The sequence below is a fragment of the Lathamus discolor genome, chromosome 1 (assembly GCF_037157495.1).
Source record: "Lathamus discolor isolate bLatDis1 chromosome 1, bLatDis1.hap1, whole genome shotgun sequence".
NCBI lineage: Eukaryota > Metazoa > Chordata > Aves > Psittaciformes > Psittacidae > Lathamus > Lathamus discolor.
In genome coordinates, this window is record NC_088884.1 from 123,454,103 (window position 1) to 123,475,752 (window position 21,650).

Sequence of the window (21,650 nt, forward strand, 5' to 3'; positions counted from 1 at the left end):
TACTTTTAGAGATTTTCCATGTTTGCTAAAGATTGCTTGCTTTGTGAATCTCAGCTGCTAGAATGTTTAAGGGACAAAAAATGTAAGATACTAATTTAAAAATGCAAATGAATATTTATTCAAAACATTTTATAATACATTTCTTCTCAAATTCCTACAGGTACAGGTATCTGTTGCTGATTATGCTGTATTTGTCCCTTTCTTTTACATCTCTATTTTATAAACCTACAGTACCTCCATTTCCCCCCTATTCTCATCTCCTGTGACCCCTTACTCCTTCCTTTACTTCAGAAACAGCTGGACAGAATTTTACCTTTGGCTAAATATTCATATTCCAATAACTATACTTTCTCTGGTTTTTTTTATATTCTATTCAGTAATCAGCTTTATTGAAAATAGCTTAACAAAAGAAGTAATCTGTATCGAACCAAATTTTTAACTTTATGTGCAGTCTGCATGTCGTTTGGCTTTGATACTTCTCTCACTGTTTCAGAGAGAGAATGGTTCATTGCCACTATGATAAGGATCCCATTGAATTACAGCAGTGTTGAATTTGAAAGCATCTCTGGAAATTAACATTACAGAGGTGGCAAATTCACTTTAAACTTGGTGGGTTTGAGCCATTAAGTCTCCTGGCTTCATAATTTTAAGATGACTACACATAAGTGACAGGCATGCTCACTCTCTTTAAATGCTTCTCTTTAATGCTATGAAATAGCTTAAATGAATTCTGATGCCAGAATTCATTTTAACTCAAAATTGTAGTTCAGCTACAGAATTAAACCATTTTAAAACCATAGACTTCACATTCTTGAATAATTTTATTTAGCATCCAAATATTTCCTAAGTTTAAGAGTAAGCAATATTGTAAGTGGGTACCACTCCTAAATTACTGCTACCCACCTGTTGTGCAATTTAGACTTAGAAGGAAGTAATTCCATTTTATTTGCTTACTTTGTTACCTTGTACCACTTCATTTATTTTTCTAACAAAATGAAACTGCTGTGAATTTAAATGCTGTTGTTACATTCTGTAAAAAAAAAAAAAAAAAAAAAAAAAATTGATGTTTTTCAATTAAAACGTAAGCCCATAAGGAACTGATACCTGACTGATACCTGGGGTCAGCAGCCTTCTTCGCTTGAGTAAACAGATACTAAAGGAAAGAACAGAATGTCAATGTAAATGAGCCACAAGAGGGAGCTTATCCGGCCTTCTGAGGATAATAGAACTATATTGACATTGGCTAAGAGTTAATTAAACATTTTTATAGGGATCATTGACTGGGTTCAAAACAAGGCACATTCCCTGGCTGAAAGTCTGCATGTCTGAGAAGCTTAATTAAATCAGAAAAGGTTGTTTCTTTAACAAACATGGAATACATTTCTGATTAAATAAAGATAATTAAGTTTAGAATGTGTGATACAACATTCTCCTACACATAAACAAGCCTTTTCTTCTTCATCCCTCTTCATTTTCCCCAGATAGAGAAAATTTCAAAGTGTTATTAAAGTACAAGAGAAAAAACATGAGATTAAGTTTATCATTTCACCTAAAAGCACTTAACACAATACTACCACAGATTTAAGTCATGTATTTCTTTGTGTTATCCATTACCAGCTTTCTAAACACTGCAAGATTAATTTAATCATACTTGCATCTTATCTGTACCTGCATGCTTTGCTTTGGAAGGTAAGATTAAATAGGATATGCTATTACATTTATCCATTCTTTCAAACTTCAACAAATAGCTGAATTCTCTTCAATACCTCATAAAAGTAGTAAGTTTTATAGAAATATCCTGCGCAGCATAAGCATACTGTGAAAAGCACTTTGCTCTATAATCACACCAATGCTTAAACACTGGAAGAAAATCCAACCTGAGAAGACCAATACTAGCTACAGTTCCTTTAAGTTCCACCAAGCTCTTCTGAGTGCCAGGCTTCTCCGCACAAGTATTTTACCTTTGATGAGCACAAGTTTTCATCGTTTGCCCATGTCAATCAATAACAATCAGGAAAAAAAATTATAGTCGCTCTCCAGTACACTTTTGGAAGACATCTTTCCCAAGAATATTTTCGGACACATAAAAGTCTTCTCTTGTCTTTCTCACTGAATACTGCACTTTTTTTAAAGAGTTAGAAGAGGTTATTAAAAGCCTAAATTAGCAAAGGATCAGATTTGTCCATCTCCTGCTTAAAAACAGCTAATAAAAACAATTTCAGGATTGAAGCAAGATTTACTACCCCCATCTTATGCCATAATGCCAACCAGTTTCTTCACATCACATATTGACAAAAAGCTTATTTTACATTGTTGAGTATCTTACCAGATTAGCAACTAACATACACATTTTTTACAGCATGACAGTTCCAAGAATCTCTAGAAATCTGGGGTGTAAAATAACAGTTATAAAAACCTTTAAAGCCTCTGTCAGCATAAAATCGGTAGCTAAAAAAGGACAGATGACACTTAAGTCTGACAACTGTTTTCTTCATGTGCATTCACTACAGAGTAAAATTAATCCCTGTTTAGAAGTTAGAGTAAGAATACAACACAAAACATATATACCCTATATATGTATTTTTTATATATATACACAGAACCCTGAATTTCATGGTTCTTCAAAATGTACTGCAAGAGTGTTTTCCAACACTAGCAACAGTTCACTTACCATTTATAATCTGCTAAAGAAAACCCAACTTTATGAAGCTCAGCTTTATGAAAATAAGATTTCCCATAGCTCATGTGATTCTTATCATCATAATATAAGGGTTAAACAGCTACTTGGAAACTGGGCATTTATAATACTTGCCTCTCTTCACACTAATCAGCTTAATTTATTGTAAGACTGCAAAGCATGTTAATCATTTCTTCACACTAGTTCAGATTGCAAGTCTACTTCTTATTCTATGAGCAACATGGACACCCCATCTCTAAAAGCTGGATTACACTGTAACACATCCAAGATGAAAATCACTCCAATCTACCAACTTCTGAATTTTAAAATCTACTATTGAAGATGGGAGAAAAATCACAGCCTTGGCGTGAGCATCACAGGCTTCTTGCTTAGCAAAGGTTTACCCTTAAAAACACGCTGCCACTGGCTCAATACACATATTGAAAATGATGCAAAAGGAAACTGGCATTTGTATTTGAATTCTAACTTTCCTCTCCACCTTAAGAAACTTTTTTTCAGTGGGAAACTATGAAAAGCTGCACATTCACAGCATAAGCTTACAGATATTTTCTAGTAATGTCTACTAATAAATATTGCAAACAGGGAAGGTATCTTCATTGTCATTAAGATACTTAGTACAGCAAAATCACAAGGGTGGCATCCATTTCAAAACACACACTATAGGCAGATATCAGACCGTATTACACAAACTCCAGCTAGTAAGTGTAGAAAAACTGTCTCTTCAATGCACAAAAACTAAGCATATACATTGGTGATGTCTTCAAACAATTGTGTACGTAAGTGAAAATCATTGAATGTATCAGTGAAAACTATTTGAAATTGTTTTGGGAAATCCAACGAGTATTTGTAAACAACAACATATGGTTTTCTTTAAACAGAATTCAGTGAAGTTTTGGTTTTACCTTAAAAAAAAAAAAAAAAAAAAAAGACACATTAGATATCAAACGTTTCATAAAAACAATGAACCAATTCAGGTCAAACAAAAACTAAAAAACAAAAAAATTAATAAAAAAATTTTGAAATAGAAACTAAACATTTGCTAAACTTAGCAAAATCTCCATTTTAGCCAAACATTAGGTGGGGGAAGTATTTTTGAACTGTTAAATTTCTTCAAGAAAGGATGTATACGCAACATGTCCATGTTTTGCAGAAAGGTAAGTATGAAAGCACCTTGAACAAAGGCCACAACTTTAAATATTCACAAAAAATAATGAAGCACATCTTGTTCTGATTAACACTTTTTCTAGCATCATCCATTAATAAACACTTTGCAAATTTTAGTATTTTAAGGATCATTTACCTTAAAATAACACTCTACCTCACAGACTGTAGAACTTTCTCCTAGTTTGCTCCTGCTCACCTCCTCCAATATTCCATAGCCCCCGGACAACATATTTTATCACCTAAACTTAGCCCACTGGCTTTTTCCAGCATAAGCAGTAAACTTAAATGAAAATCCATAGCTCTCTTATCCCACTGAAATTCTCATTTCAGATAGCAAAGGCAGTTAAAAAAAATGACTCCTCACTAGATGATTTCTGCTCACTGATATAAGGAAACTGAACTAACCCAACAGAGAATAAGACTTACAATAACAATACAGTAACACACATCTACCAGAAAGACTAAAAAGCTGGTGTCTATAAGCCTCAAAGTGATGAATGAAGCAGCTTTGTCCTCTCCCATTACCCAGCTAAGAATGAAATACTTTTCACAGCCATAAGATGTTGCTGAACTGCTAGCCTAAAAAAGCTAGGAGATTGTGTCAAACAAGCCAGAGCTATTAGTGGCACTGGGTCAAGAAGTTTCATTACATTTGTGACGCACAGATAAAATTTTCCCTTTCAGCTGCATGCTGTTAAGTCCGCCCCTGGATCCAATTAATAGCAGGTACAAATCTGTTTTTAGATCAAGAGCCCTGGCGCTGCAGTTTTTGGAACTATTTGCTTTAGAAAAGTATTGAAGTTCCCCACTATCCCCTGGGCTTGAGGCCCCAGTGGTATATGAGTAAGCAAAAGCTGAAAGGGGCCCTCTGAATTACACAGCTCAGTTTACTCAGAGTGGATGACGATAAGTAGGATGCACGCATGAATGTCTGCCTTCATATGCTGTCTGTTCAGTTATGGTTGTGATTTCTTCATTTAACTAGTATTCACTTTTTTTTGCACTTCATTACGACTTTCATTGTAAGCTGGTATTTAAGAAACACTCTTTCAACCAGGACACAAGGGATAAAAGAAAGAGCAAATAAGCTATGTTTAAAGAAAATTCTGTAACTGTAAAACCTTATCTTCAGCCATGTGGGTTTTATGTATTTAGACACTAGGCACTCCTACAGGAAAAGAAAATATCTTTATATGCATGTCATATCTACAAAATTAGAAACCTGGTCTTATTAAAATCTGAACTTTTAGGGAATATCACCATGAACAGCCATGCTTTGTTAAAAATGTCAAAAGGAGAACAAATTCACTGATTCGAAAGAAGCTTTGTTACCCTTCCCACCTCCCATTTCTTGCAATAACAACTGTGCTCAACCTATGTCTGCAAATACTATCTTTTCTTCCATTCAGAGGCCACAATTAATTGTGAAAACAATTGCAGGTTTAAGCATTCAATGCTAAGCATGGGTATTAGGGTATTTTTACTGCAACAATCAAAACAAACTATTGCTATGACTCATTCTAGCATAAAAAGAGTAAGCATATTGTAGGTACAGCTCAACAGTATCAAATCAAAGCTTTGTATAACCAACAAAAGGAAGGGATACTCGGGCAGATGAATATGCAAAAATAATGAGAAAAAAAAACCCAAACAAAAAACCCCAAACAAACAAAACCCATACAAGACAGAAAAAAAAAAAAGGTAAAACTATTAATGTACTCGCTCTCTCCATGTTTTTGAGGAAACAGTCACAGTTTCACAGAGGCAGTTGCCACAAAGTCATAAATATTCACCACGACACTCCCACCCTATTAGGTTCACTGAAAGAGTAAGGAATCTTCAAAACTTCCACCTGCAGAAACAAGAGATGAAAAGGACAGATTGTTTAATTGGAGGAGATGAATGACAAAGAACAATGATGAATAAAGTAATGAAAGATACTAGATCTAATCTAGATACTAGATCTAATCTAGATCTTTAATCTAGAAAAACTAGATTAAGAACTTTGTGAGGACAGAAAGCAAGTGCCTATTAAAAGAAATTGTAAGGAAGAAAATTCATGAATTGTAAAATACTGGAATTATCATAAGGCATAAAATTAGAGCAAAGAATTCAGTTGAAGGTTGTAGTTAAGGCCACAAAGCCATTAAGAATTAGAAGACGACTAGGCGCTTTGTTGCAAGAAGAGTTTCTAGGATACATTAGCTAAATCTAAATTTAGATCTCAAATGAGACCTGTAAAAGCTAATAAAATACTTTTTAATTATTACTGGTTATGAACACATCTCCGCAGATGAGTTCACATCTTCCTGTTTCAAAGTGTTTACATGACTTTTCACCTCATAATAATATTATTATTATCACAGCTGTACTTAAAACATATATATTAAACATAATATAATTATTACTCATGGTGACATCTTTGAAAATTGCTTTATGTGGATTATTTAAAAAATTGTAAATTATGGAAATCTTCCAGGAAAAAAAAATGGCTTCTTTTTATATCCATTTCTCTCATTTTAATTCTGCTTAAGCAAAAGTCTTCTCTATTTTGTATATTTAGCTCCATTTAAAAAGTGTGATTTGCTTAGGAAGAAAAATGTCAAAAAAATGTAAAAGAAAATACACACAACCTCTTCCAAAACAAAAGTTTCATCTAGAAAAACATGTTTTCATTTTTATTTTTGTCATCTTAAGAACTGAACATCAGCTTTCAACTTCTATTTTACACAAAACCAGTTCCAGTACAACACACCCATACTTCCATTACCAAGTGAGTATACCTGGGGGCAGAGGCACTTTGCAGCATCCCTTAAACTCTAATCTTCAAGTGCCAGCTGTGCTCCTTCTCTGTATCAAGAGAAGACTCAGCTATTCTCTCAGGGGTGTTTATGTTTGAGTAGGTGGGTGCCAGACACTCAGACTTGGTGAAATCTGATGGGAGCACCAAGGAAACCAAGGCTGTGATGATCACTCTAGGATCTTCTTGCCCTCTAAAGTCAATTGAGCCAAACTGAGTCATTATATGTAATTTAACCTACTACTTTATCATATGTGCCACTGTCACCTTTTCAATAAATCATTTGAAAACAGAAGTCAAGTTCATGTCAAAATGGAAGGTATTGCAATCCTTTTTCTTTGACTAATAAACACTGGGGAAAGTATATATGTACCATCTAACCTTAGCTAATTAAAGTGCATGAAGCCTGCACTCTAAAGCAACTACTCTCCTCTATTACACCAGATGTCTGGACAAATTTCATACCCAGTGAAATTAACAGCAGTTCATCAGTACCAACTTGGCCTCAGGAATTAACTTTATGGACATTTTACACAAGAGTTCATCAATGGAAATTTTCACTCTAGTAGTAATTGTTGAATGAATGCTAAGAAACATTCCAGGAACAGTACCCTCCAAATTTATACAAAGAAGTATTTGCGTAATCTACCTAATCCTGGAGTCCAGTTCGTCTGGTCAGAAGACACTAGGCACCACCTGCAAGCAGACTGTACTACTTCTAAACCTTAACTATATGAAACTGTGTATACACATCTCTCTGTCTCTCCATGCAAATGTAAATGTAAATGCAGCCTACATGATCTCCAAGTTGCAACGAAAGCAGATCAACAGATTGAGATACGGCAGAGAGACAGGTAAGGATTCAAGTCATTGTAGCTTAAACTTTCAGTGGTGTTCATTCAAAAAACTGCTAGAGTTTGCCTTCAGGACCCTAAGCATTCCAGATAAAGGTTCAATGTATATAGGCCATTTGTGTATTACAGGGGACGTAGTAACAGTCCCGAGTTCCCCCTTCGTAAGACCTGCCATTCCTCTCCTCCACGTGCTAGGTGCCTTGGCAGGGTACCCTAGCATACAGGCAGGAAACACGCAGATGTAATTCATCCACGACCCCAACCAGAGGACATGATGACCAAGGAACATTGCAGTGTGTACCTTCCAGAAATTCTAGCTACAAACTACAGTTTATAACTATTAATTTAACTATTAAAACACAAATGCCACCTACCAACAGTATTTTTCCAGTTTTACCACTAATTAACAAGATAATAGAACCTGGAAAGGCCCAGGATTGCACCACCAACAGCTATGCAATGCTAGTAATGAGAGGTGGCAATAATGCACAGAACCTTGTTTCCTCAAGATCTGTGCAGCTCTGTACAACATATACTATGTACACTGCTGGGCTAGTCAAGCAAAAAACTCCATGAACTGTTGATACTTCCGAGCTCCTAGTTAACAGAAAACGGCAGACAGCAGAACCGACTACTTTCTTTTGCTTGCTTACTTTTAGATTGACTTCTTACTGTGATTACTCACAGAAAGAGAAATGCACTTAGGAAATATATCAGTATTTCCACTGCCCTTCTGCCAGGTTGACAGCCATTCCTGATGTTGTTCTTTAGTTTATTTTCTGCTTAAATAAACCTTCTGCTTATAGTCATGGTCACTTTGAAACTATTCACAAAGAGTTGTATAAAAATGATATATTAAAGCCTGAGTACAGAAGTCAAATAAAATCTAAAAATACAAGCAACCTATCAGAGATTACTGCATAACTGAAAGTCAATGTTCTTACAATGCACGCATGATTTAAAAATAAACCGAAAAACCCCACAAACAAACAAAAACCAGCCACATAAGACCTGACATTAATGGAGAACTAGTTACTTGTGGAGCAAAATCACCTCTTCACATTATTACTCCTTTTTAGCTAGTAAATTCTCATGATTCATACAGTGTAAGTTTATCTGAAATAGACTACAACAATAAACTGCAATCAACATCATTATAGAAGTATGAATTTGCCTCTTGCGTTCAAGTTTAGAGCCATGAACTTAAGACTTTTTTCCAGGAAACTACCGAGGTGACAGCAGGAACGGAGAATCCGTAGATCATTCTTGTATGAATCAGCCCACAAAAACAGTGCTGCCTTTGGTTCATTACATTACATTAATAAATACTTGTATTTATCCCCTGTAGCTATGGGGAAGGCACAGAGGCCCAAGACAGAGTCTCTCAGACTACATCAGTAGACTATGGCAAGAATGACCTTGCAGAATGCCATCTACCGAGATGGTCACCCTTAAACCTGCCTTCAGAGGAGGCAGACACAATACACACCAACTTCTAGGCAACATGAAGAAAGAAACTGTAAGGTGCTTTTCCATGCATATGAGGTTTCTCAGGGGTGTTGTGCTTTCAGTGGGTCAAAACAAGCTCCTCACACAGCTCCACAGAGGCGCATGTCCTTGTGTGGGCTTTCTGATGCACCTCTTACATCCCTGTAAGAGTACAATACCTCCACACTGTGCAGATTATAAATACAGGAGCCAAACCTTTCATCTGATAGGAAGCTGAAACAACAGGTGTTTGCACAAAGCTTAGTATGAGATGTACACAGTATAACAATACTGTATCTCACCCAAAATTGCTGTACCTGTAAAGTGGTATGAACTAGGCTAAAGAGAACTCTCATCACTTTTTCCAAGACCATTATGACTCTCGCTTTGAAGTGTGTTAATCTTGTTTCCAAGACAAACAATTATAGGCAAAGAGACTCAAAGATAATTTTCACTGGCTCTAAATTCCAGGTATCCCTTCCTACTAATGGACTAATTGTGGAGTAATATCCAACAACTGTAATAAGCAGGTGGAGTATAAATCAGAGGCTACATAACAGTGTTCATTCCTTCCCTTCCAAGCTACTTCTGTAGCGTAGTCAAGAGAGTCACTTCAAGAGGGAGCGGCACAAGTTCGGTCTGAGGGAGGCTGTGAATCCCAATCTTGTTGCATAATTTGGAACCATATACTATAACCACACCATGCTAAATGAGGGAATCAAAGCATTTATAATTCCTACCCACACATTCTGTAAACCAATACCTAATTAACCAGAAATTTATTACTGATAAAGAATTATAGAATTAATGTGTATTTTCAGAACACTGAAAATAAACTAAATTAAATATGAAAAACATTAGACCAACCAAAAAAACCCAAAACACTCTATTAGTCAGAAGTACTTATAAAATTCCCTCCCTTCTCTCCCAGTGGAGCTCAATTTTGTTTCTATTCACAAAATCAAGCACCTTATCTTCAGCTCCTGAGAATTCTTTGCAATCACTTTTTTTTTTTCTTCTATTTGTGTGTCTTTTATTTCTTCTTTTCTGACCAGCACTTTTTCAAATTTGGCATTGCTTATTCCACAATAAGCTATTAACCTCAGTTTCCAAAGCAGCTTGCACAATTCTTCAGCTTTCCTTATGTTCAGCAGCTAATGAAGCTGTGGCTGGTTTCTAATGAATGCTATGCACACGTTGACCACCACCGTGTTGATACCTACATGTGCATTTTGGCATTACCTGAGATTTAAGAAGTTTATACTTACTTAGGGAAAAACACTGACTGTATACTGACCCTAAGGGATAAAATATTTCATTTTAGTTGTATTGATACTCTTTCCCATGTCATCACATTTAACTTACAGGACATTTTTTCCTGACCATTGCTTTCAGTACTACTGCTGGAAATTAGGTATTAAGTATTTTTAAAAACACAGATGTTACACTGTGCCTGTCCCCTTATTTCAGCCTCAGCAAATCAGTTATGTCTGATTTTAACAAGGCATGAAATTATACCTCAGCAAAGTAAATTAACAAGCAGTACTAGGGACAGCTGTTGTATTTCTTAGTGTCATTGGTTCAGATATATCAATTTATATTCTTCAGTATATTCTTTAATAAAAAAATTAGTAATAAAGCAAAAGAGAAAAGACATTCACAATCATTCTATGACAAAGATAGCTTAGTCATAGCTTATGGTTAGGAAGATGTTTACAGTATTAAAAAATGATACAATTATAATTTGTATTCCCCTAAATATGTTCACAAAACCTGACCCAAAAACATATGCCTGGTAATATACTAGATAAAAGTTCAAGTCTAAGTTTAGTTCAAAAAGATAAAAGAAAGGCATGCGGAGTGCAATGGAAGCTTCATCTCCAGTGATCACTGAAACCTTAATTAAAGCTGTGTAAGACACTTATTGGAAATTAATGTGCTCTTAGGGCCTTGGAATCTCTACCAAAAAAAAAAAAAATAAAAATTGTGCTATTCTTCACCAATTCCTATATATAGCACTTACCTTCTTACTCCTGATTTTGTTAGTGTTTTTTGGTTTTCAACTGTGTTAGTTTCACCTTTTGCCATACTTGCACTGGACTCTCATCAGTGACCCAACCCTGTAATCTCAGTAGAATCAAAAGAAGGTATCTCAAACCTTTTTTTCAGAGGGCATGAGAAGAATAAGGGAAAACGCTAAGTGCTCCAGAAATCCAGCAAGGCAAATATCCAGAGAAATTGACCAACTCTTGTCACCATGCACCAGCAAACATGTCCGTCATAAAGAGGAGTAATTTACCATTTTGTCTGTGTAAACAGAACACTTGAGCTCTTAACTTTGTCAAAATGGATGGCTATATTAAGAAATTTTTGTGTATCTATAAATAGAAGGAGAATTTGCACTATTACTTATTTTACATAGAACATATTAAGATACCTGAAATTTTAACCTTAAGCACAGGACAGAAGTGTTCTTTGGATAGTGATTAGCTGAATACAGAACAATCCACCTATGGGGAAAAAAAGAGGTATGACAAGATTTCTGTTTTCTTGTTTACCAGCTAACATTAATTAAAATAATACACACAAATTCATTTTGAAAGAAAAATATAAGAATTACAAAGCTGATAATAATGAAGTAATTGCTACCATGATCTACAAATCTCAGTAAGTTATACAGTTACTTTTCTGTGTATCGTGACAGCCAATTTTATAATACTGATTTATTTGGAATACTCCCAGATAAAGTAAATCACAGAATCACAGAATCCCAAGGGTTGGAAGGGACCTCAAAGATTATCTAGTCCAACCCCCCCACAAGAGCAGGGTAACCTACAGTACATCACACAGGAACTTGTCCAGGCGGGCCTTGAATATCTCCAGTGTAGGAGACTCCACAACCCCCCTGGGCAACCTGTTCCAGTGCTCTGTCACTCTTACAGTAAAGAAGTTCTTCCTGATGTTAACGTGGAACTTCCTATGTTCCAGTTTACACCCATTGCCCCTTGTCCTATCACTGGATATCACTGAAAAAAGCCTAGCTCCATCATCCTGACACCTACCCTTCACATATTTGTAAACATTGATGAGGTCACCCCTCAGTCTCCTCTTTTGCAAGCTAAAGAGACCCAGCTCCCTCAGCCTCTCCTCATAAGGGAGATGTTCCACTCCCTTAATCATCTTTGTGGCTCTGCGCTGGACTCCTTCAAGCAATTCCCTGTCCTTCTTGAACAGAGGGGCCCAGAACTGGACGCAATATTCCAGATGCGGCCTCACCAAGGCTGAGTAGAGGGGGAGGAGAACCTCTCTTGACCTACTAACCACTCCCTTTCTAATGCACCCTAAGATGCCATTTGCCTTCTTGGCCGCAAGGGCACATTGCTGGCTCATGGTCATTCTCCTATCCACCAGGACCCCCAGGTCCCTTTCCCCTTAGCTACTTTCCAGCAGGTCAACCCCCAACCTGTACTAGTACATGGGGTTGTTCTTCCCCAGATGCAAGACTCTACACTTGCCCTTGTTAATGTGTAACAGAAATACTTTTATCAATATCACAATTAATGACATAGAATTCTTTATATCAAAGACTTGAGACAAATTAGTTGGACATATCTCATGGTTAAAAAATGTTAGATTTCTGTCTCTTGTAGCAAACTGTGCTCAGTACATACAGCAACAATATCCTTTTTCCTCCTCATGTTGTCTTTCCTGTTTATACCAATATGATAATTGAGTATGTGAATTATAAAGTCAGTTGCAGACTTCAGTAGGAAGCTGCGTCTGTACCTCTTTGAGACATTTCTTGGTGATACTGTCCCCCACTTCCTTAACAAGAAGAGAATAGATTATGCACTAAATATAGAGGTGTATAGGAGGACTTGAAATAAGCCATTCCAGCCATCTGTGAAAATACAGTGCTGCCACAGCTTCATTAGCTTATTTACAACCAATTCAGAAGAGAATTCAAAGAAAACAGAATGAGAATTACTTGTCTATAGTTCTCCAAGCATTATTTAATTCGATAAATAAGGCATATTATTCTTTCTAGCTCGCATATAGTACCAGTCAGAAGTTATTCCAAAGAACTATCTTATTTTATTACTTTTATACTTCTTTTATCAGGCCCTTATTCAACCAACAGTTTCTAGAACCTTGTCTCTTTCTCTTCTCAGTATTTCCCTCTGAAGCATGCTGCCAAAGTAGGTAGACTTACCGAAAACCTGTATGTCTAATGCTTAAAAGAAATCTGTATTAACTGATGTCAATCTTCTGAAACCGCTGTTACATTTGTCTAATCAGTGCTTACAAGCTTCTTCATGTTCAGATTACCCCATAAGAATTTTTTGCAGAAACTGTCAATAATACCCTCAGCATTTGCAAATGCCTATGGTCAAAACTGCACAAACAAAAAAATTATAAAGAAATTAAGGTCCTGACAGCCTTTCAATAGAGATACACCAGAAGCAGAAGTGCATTCTTCCCAGTATAATTCCACTGCATACGATCCAGATGCATAAAAGAATACACAGTCAGTGTGTTTGCAAAGAGACATAGTAGAAGTTTTGATCACTCTTGCCAGGGCATTAGACAGCACAAACACTGCAAGTGCAGATTAAAGATGCATAAATGTCCACTAGTGGTAAGGACCAATGAGACTATTATAATTCTTGAGCAACAGGTTTAGGAAAAACAGTCTGTAGCAGCACTTCTTAAAAACCAACAGTTTCTTGGCCTGTGTGAATCTCTTTAAGGAGTATAGGCAGGGGTTTTTCACTCTAGCCCACCAAAACTCTCAGATTCCTGGGCTTCAAAGCAACGTGCTACACCATATAACAGTGGTACCACATAAACAATTTTTACATCAAGTACAGAAGTATCTTCAATGCTGCTGCACAACTGAAGCTATACCAAGAGAACGCCTTGTATAATAGGAAAAATTCTGGCAATGAAGTTAAGGACTGTGGTACCTTTGATGTATGTGAATATTTGCTCAATACACGTACCAGAAAGACTGGCACTTGGGAGGAGCAAATATGAGGTCAGTTCTTATGCCAAGGGAATAAAATATGCCTCTGTACTTGCATATGGCCAGGTTTTCTTTACTAGACTTCAGAATTACCTGTAACTATATAGTAATAGACAATGTTGCAAACATTTAGAACAGAAAAAAACACAAACATTTTTCTACTATGTTGTCTTCAAATTCAGTCCAGCTACTAAAATCAGATGGAAATAGGCATATTTACAGGACTAAAAGCACTGCATTTGTTGTCTGGGAAGCTACAAATGTACTTGAGTGCTCAGCATGCAATATGACACTCAGCTTTTGCATCCTGTCAAAAGACTTTTCACCATGTTCTCACCTAAGGTTTTTCTAAGTCACTTCTGTACTTTTGTCCCAAATGCTGTCTTATCCTCATTGAGTATAAATAGCTCTGAAACACACATGCATGCACTCAAACTTATATATATATATATACACATACACACACATATATAAAATACTTGCATTTCTCAGAGAGAAATGAAGAGATGAACAGACCAACAGAATGAGAAGACAAAGTTGAAATAAATTAGCCAGTTCTAACTCAATCATACTTCTTTTCGGTTTGTTTGGTTTAGGGTTACTGTTATGATAATGGAAATTCACTTGCCTGACTAGTGCTAAATAATTAAGCCTACCAGATAATACTGAAAATCTGACAAATCCAGTTATTAAGGCAGCATTATCAGAGCAGCAGTTCCTCGTCTCTCCTCCCTGACTAATCATAAGTCTCCTTGAAACATCCCGGAATATCTTCTCCAAAATCAAAGGAAATACTTCATCATCTCAGTCATTTTAATACATTTAAAATAACATAGGGCAATTGCTGAAGTTTCATCAGTACTGTGTGAATATTAACAGAATGAAGCCAATATTGTTCAGCTTTTACTTTACAACATGAAGTGCAGAACTAAGAGTCTAATTTCTAACAGATGTTCTTGTATTTGCACTTAATTTGTGTTGCTTCAAATTATATCAGAATAGTAAAGAAATATGAAGACAAAGAAGCAGTTTTAGAAGAAAATCAGGAATAAATACCAGGACATTTTCTGACACTTCATGAAGAGCTTGAATAGTGGAAGACTAATGTTTGCAAGTTTTTATTTGGTTGCAGGTTACATCAAACTGAATTACGTAAGCTGCCCAGGTATAGAAGTTGCTGCTACTTAAAAATAGGCTACTAAATGAGGAAAAAAATCTGAAATTGTTATTTTTAAATTATTAAACGGCTACTATCAGGTTTTAAACCGTCTTCATTAGTACCTTCCCTTTTATAGTTTACAGGAACTTGCAAAATAGATGCTGTTAAGCTACTTTAATTACCTACACAAGGGAGAAAATTAATCTACTGGTTAAATTCTAGCTTGTAAACTACCAGTCTTTGTCAAGATATACTTTCTAAGCATATATTTATATATTTTCACATTATAACTCTTTATTGGGATTAATAACTTCTGAATTCTGTTGTCAGCTCCACCACCATCTACGTGAATCTTCCAAAATCCACAGTCTAATGCTTTTGGTTCTTTGTGTAAAACAGGCCTTCTAATACTTTTATTGCGATATTACTAGGAGGACAAGTTCATGCCTCTCACTTGCTGAAGTATTTTGATGCAGATAATTAGGGACTCAATATGAAAAAAAATAGTTTAAATTCCTAACTGGAGTTTGCTGTGCAATGGCACAACAAGTGGCACAACCGTAAAGGGCACTACTATATAACTTAACTCTGGAAAAAAGATGACCAACCCAGAAGAGGTCTGAGTCATAGCAGGCACCTGCACAGGCAATCTTTTCTAAAGAACTTTTAGTGTCATACAGGTTTGGACGTTTTCTGCCTTTCTTTCATTTTTAAAAGAATTTCTGAAAAATTACCTACTGCAGTTTTTCCATGTGTCACAGTGGATGCATAACCTATAGTGACTCAACATGAAAATCTTGCTCATTAGATTTAAAACCTTAATAGAAGAGGAAAAATGTTTGTTTGCTCTTTACTAAAATACAGCAAGTTAATAATAGCAGGCATTAAACATAAGGCGCTTCATAGTGTTTTCTTCACAATCAAGCTGCAAGTCAAAATGCCAAAATAAACCCCCTTTTTTTTTCCAGCAATATGAATATAATTTAACATTTAACAACTGAAAAGAACTTACAGGTAAAGCAATCTTTTAGAAAATTTCTGCTATGACAGAGCTTCACATGGCCCTTCACATTACTTCCTGGGTTCATTTCCTAGAACAAACAGAAATAAGTCATATGTAAAACCAGTTATATCATGCTGAAATATTGTATACTTAATAAAAGAAAAAAGTGCTGGCATCTTCCAGATGGTACAACCTAAAATAACAATTCTGGAACTGAAAGGTAGTCTTAAATAGCCTTTATCAAATCCTATACCAGATACTGATTCCCATTCAGTTTTTTACAGACTCTCAGTCTGATTTAAGATTAATTCAAGATTAATCCCTGATCTCCCTGAGCACAGGAGCACCATAAAAGATTTTCCCTCTACCAGCCACACTAATGGAAAGAAGCGTTTTCACAGCCAGCTAACCCATACAGTATTGTCTTGAATACCATTCAAGAATAAAACTTAATAAAACAAAAAAATCCCAAAACACTTAACCTGTTCATTAGCAATGTTTTTACACATATCTGCTCACAAAACAAAGAGTAAAATACAAAAAGCATGTAACTAAAATAGTTGTCTTTTGAGGGCAACAATTAAAAACTCTGTCCAGAAAGACCCAAGCCAGCTAAACCTTTGGACAGATGATTGTTTAGCAGACATGGTATCAACCTAAAGGGGAAAAAATTTTTTTTTCCCAACAGGCTGGCCAACCAGTGATGAGAGTTTCAAACTAGGAATTAGCAGGAGCAGGAAAGGATGATAAGCAATGAAATGAGGAAGTAAAGGATCAGGTTGGCAAGCAAAGAGTATGGGGCAATGTGAACAGGAGGAAATTCGTAAACAAAAAATACAGGGCTAAAGGGGTCCCACCCTAACTGTGTCCACATACACAGGGAAATGCCCACCAGGGAGAATAATGGTGAAAGCTATCCTATCTTTCTGAGAAATCAGCATGCTCTTGTACTTCTTCAAAGAGCCTCTACCCTAATGCACACAGATTAGGGAACAGGAAGAATTAAGAGCTCTGCTTGCAGCTGGAAACTACACTGAGATCAGAGACACAGGTAGGATAGCTCACATAAATTGAAGGGGAACAGGAAATGTTCCTACTGATGTTATCTGCAGCATAAGGAAGACTATGGAAAATGGTGACCCTCTGCTGATGGAGACATATCACAAAGGATATGAGGAAGGCCAATACACTGAATGCCTTTTTCATCTCACTCATTACTGCTAAACCACTACCCAGAAATCCCAAATCCCTGAGACCAGTGGAACAGCCTGGAGCAAGGTAGATTTTCCCTCAATGAAGGGTAATCAGGTCAGGAAGCATTTAAACAAACTGGACACACACAGATCCATGTGCCATAATGAGATCCACCCAACCCCCAAACGTACTGAGGACTATAAGAAATAAAACATTGCCCCTACTTTCAGCAAGGGTGAGAAGGAGAATACAGGAAACTGCAGGCCAGTCACAGCCTCACCTTAATCCCTGAGAAAGGTGTGGAGAAAATAATCCTGAAAAGCATTGCCAAAAAGGACAAGAAGGTGTTTGGGAGAATTAAGCGTGTGGAAGCAAGAAGGGCTAATCGTGTCTGACCAACTCGATGACTTTTCACGATGCAAGGGCTGACTCAATTGACAAGGAGAGAACGGTGAGCATTGCTTATCTTGACTTCAACAATGTTTCCATCACTGTCTCACATTGCCTCCTCCCTGACAAACTGATGAAACATGAAACAGATGAATGTACAATGAGCTGAACAGGAAACTGGGTGAACTACTGGGATCAAAGGGCTATGGATCAGTAGCACGAAGTCCAGCTGGAGGCCAGTCATCAAAGGCACATCCCAGGTGTCAATATGAGAGCCAATACTGTTCAATATCTTCATTAATAACTTGCAAGGTGAGACAGAATGGACCTTCAGCAAGTTCACAGATGCATTTGCAAGTAGTTGATACACCAGATGGCTGTGTTGCCATTCAAAGGAAACCTGACAGGCCAGAGAAAAAAGCAAAAACTGACCTCTTGAAGTTCAACAAAGAGCAATAGCAAACCCTGGCAGGAATAATCCCATACGCCTTCACAAAAAAAGACCTGCAGTCCACAAGCTGGCCGTGAACCAGCAACGTGCCTTCACAGCAAAGAAGGCCCAAAGCAACAAGGACTGCTTAGGAAGGATATCACCAGCAGATTTAAGGCACTGATCCTTCCTCTCCACTCAGCACTGGCAAGCCTTCCTGAATGCTGTGCCCAGTTCCTGGGCTCCAAAGTTCAAGAGAGCTTACTGGAGCAAGTCCTGCAAAAAAGTCATGAAGGCAATTAAAGGCCTGAAGCATCTTTTGTATGAGGAGAGGCTAAAAGAGATGGGGGCCTTGCGAAGAGAAGGCTCAGAAGGAGTTTATCTATGCTTATAAACACCTGATGGTGGGGAGAGTAAGGGAGTCCAGTGAAAGGACAAGAGGCAACAGGCACAGATTAAATACAAGATATCCCATTTAAACATAGTTGGGGTTTTTCCTCTTGTGAGGGTTATCAGCCAATGGCACAGGTTGCCCAAAATGGCTGAAGGGTTTCCACGCTATATTCAAAATCCAAGTGGACATTGTCCTGAACAATGTGCTCTAGGTGACCCTGCTTTGACCACAGGGCTGGACAATCTCCAGAGGTCCCTCTTCCAGCCTCACTACTTCTGTGATTCTTTAAGTGTGTTATTCAACTAGTCTCTATTTAAAATAAATGAAAAAAAACAACATTAATTTAACCACCTATGAAATCTCTTTTCCACAATGAATGGGAAATAAAAAAATACAATCAACCTCATTATGCTTTAGCTGTATGAAAGGCATAGAAAGGTTATAATTGAAAGCTAGCAACATACAGTAACCCTGGCTCTAATGAATGTGAACATGTCTTTTGGCCTCTCTGATATTCATGGCAAGACTTTACTACCATAGAGTAAAAGCAATAGAAGAAATTCAGATACTAGTATCCAATTCAGGCAGATATTCACATGTGATATTTTAAATGGATTAACAACAAATACATGAAATGCATTTTCTTTCATAATGGAAACATATACCTAAAAACAAAGAACCATTACCCTGACCACTCAAAAGAAATCTGTCAACAAGCACTCTAAAAACATGAATCAACTGTGTGGTGTTCAGTGCTATGGTATTTTCATGGCATTTCATACTGAATGAAAAACACCCACAATTATGCTGGCATTCATGGGTATATGACATCCAAAGAACTGTTCCACTGCATGTGGAGAAATCAGTCCACGGAGTAAGTTCTGTAACGCATGAAGAACATAAGCACGGTTGGATTGTAAATTAAAGGTCCAAAGAGATTTTTTACAATCAATATATTACTTAGGAGAAAAAAAAAATAAATCGTTCAGCAGTTTAAATCATACATCTTCTAGAGAGCAGATCAAGCTTTTATTTTTCCAGAAGCTTTTTCATTTTACAAGTTTGAATTTGAGTTGTTGAAAAGATATGACTACAAATTGTATCTCCAATTTTCTAACTACCTATTTCCTTACAGAAAATTAAGGAGCCCATGCCTATTTTATACACTGAGAGACACAACAAAGCATACATGTTAAACAAACATAGAGTGTATACATTTCTATACGTATGTACTCTTACAAAGGCATGTTGCATGTATATAGCTACATTAGCATCTTCTGTGTTCATGTTAAGGAAATAAACTTCTGTGCCAAACATATAATCTCAAAGATACTCTAGCCATAAAAAAAGCTGAGTATGCATCTCACCTATTTTTTAAAATCAAGGTAAAGGTTACAGAAGAGCTCTCAAAAGCCAAGAACATGTGAAGCTAACAAAATTATAACAATATGAAATACAAAGATTTTTCATTCCATAATGTTTGTGTACTTAGATGTAACTTTAAAAGTTAGCCCAAAGGTAGTGCAGCATAAAGTTAGGAGATTACTGGTTTCACATAACGGAGAAGATGAGGTAGATAAATCTGAAGCTTTCTTTGATTTGTTGAAAACTCAAAATACATAGGAAAACTTCACTAACAAACTATTCATATCAGACAGTTGCTTATCAATGGCGTAAGATCGAACAGCACAAATATATACTACCCCATTTAAAGGCAAACAAGTTTGCTATGAAGAACTGTGTTCTGAAAATTAAGCTACCAGTGTACCCATTAAAAAGGACAAATCAAAACACTGTGTTACACAGAGTTCATGTTTTCCTGTTGTTTCACAGAACATTACACAATCTCTATTCACTACCTGTATCTGTTTTATTTATCTTGGTCCATCTGCTCTGCAAATGTTCTTGCAAAGCAGTTTCCCATGGCAACACCAAATATCACATAGCCCCAGCCTTGTGTTAAAGCACTTCTAACTGATCCACTCCTGAATTTCAAGCATCTTTTTTTCAGTACTAAAGTAAATAATAAATAGAGTATTTCATCAAACAAAAAAACCTACATGAATGAAACCAATACCCATCCTCAGGTTTACAATAATCAAAGATATATAAGAGGAAAATTTCTTAATACTCTCATGCAAGATAAAATAAGAATGATTTCCTAAAAGTAACTTGTATTTTACCTGAGAAGCTGAAGAACTCTCTCCCTATTTTAAGAAGCAGTAGAAACATACAACATTCATTTTTAAATGAAGATCTGAAAAACTCTTTTAAAGAAAGCACTCACAAAAAAAAAAACAAAACCAAACCCTTAGTAAATACCACGGTAATCTTGAGCACGCTGGTTCTCTGTGAAACTGTAACAGAAGGTGTTGCTCAAACTGCAATTTAAAGAATTGTCTTAAGTCAGGAAAACTGGCCTACTGACTTTCAAAGTTTGATATCTCTGTCTTAGATTTGTCTGTCCAAAACTACCAGAAGCAGCGAGAAGCAGGCCCTATGGAGATTTAAAATGTAATCAGAACTACTGTGTCACTTCTACACTACTTAGTTTCTACACTACTTCTACTTTAGTTTATAGTAGTTTATAACCTAGAGCTACTTTAAGGGCTACTGCATGTTTATGCAATCTCAGATCAACAATAAAAGGCAGGATGAAACTCTCCCAGTAGTTTTTTACTGGCATCACCTACTTTCATCTATGTTTACTTGGGTTACTCTTTGGGTTTTTCCAAGCATTCCCTTTTGCTCATCTTGGAATTTGGCCCAAACAGGCTTTAGAGACTGGTCCAGTTTGCTGGTATGTATGGTGAAGTTCTGTACAATAATTCTGATATGTTTAGGTAGAAAGGCTTCGTTACATGTCTTAAGACACAAACGACACTATGGACTAACGTAGCAAATGTGGCATTTCTATAGAGCTCAGAACAGATCTATAGTAGGTCAGCTCAGCTGGTCCGTTACATATGCAGCTAGTCCAGGCTGCCTTACAAACACATGCAGATGTTGCTGGACAGATAAATCCAAAATACAAAAAAGTAAGAGCCCTC

General features: G+C 36.5%; 1 protein-coding gene across 3 annotated transcripts in view; it reads right to left on the minus strand.

The window, feature by feature from the left end:
- MARCHF1 (membrane associated ring-CH-type finger 1) overlaps positions 1 to 21,650 on the minus strand; it is a 235,325-nt gene that overhangs the window by 146,460 nt on the left and 67,215 nt on the right. For all 3 annotated transcript variants that reach the window (XM_065693901.1, XM_065693878.1, XM_065693887.1), the window contains exon 2: positions 16,202 to 16,280. The gene's annotated coding sequence lies outside the window, so the exon portion shown is untranslated. The remainder of the gene's footprint in view (positions 1 to 16,201; positions 16,281 to 21,650) is intronic.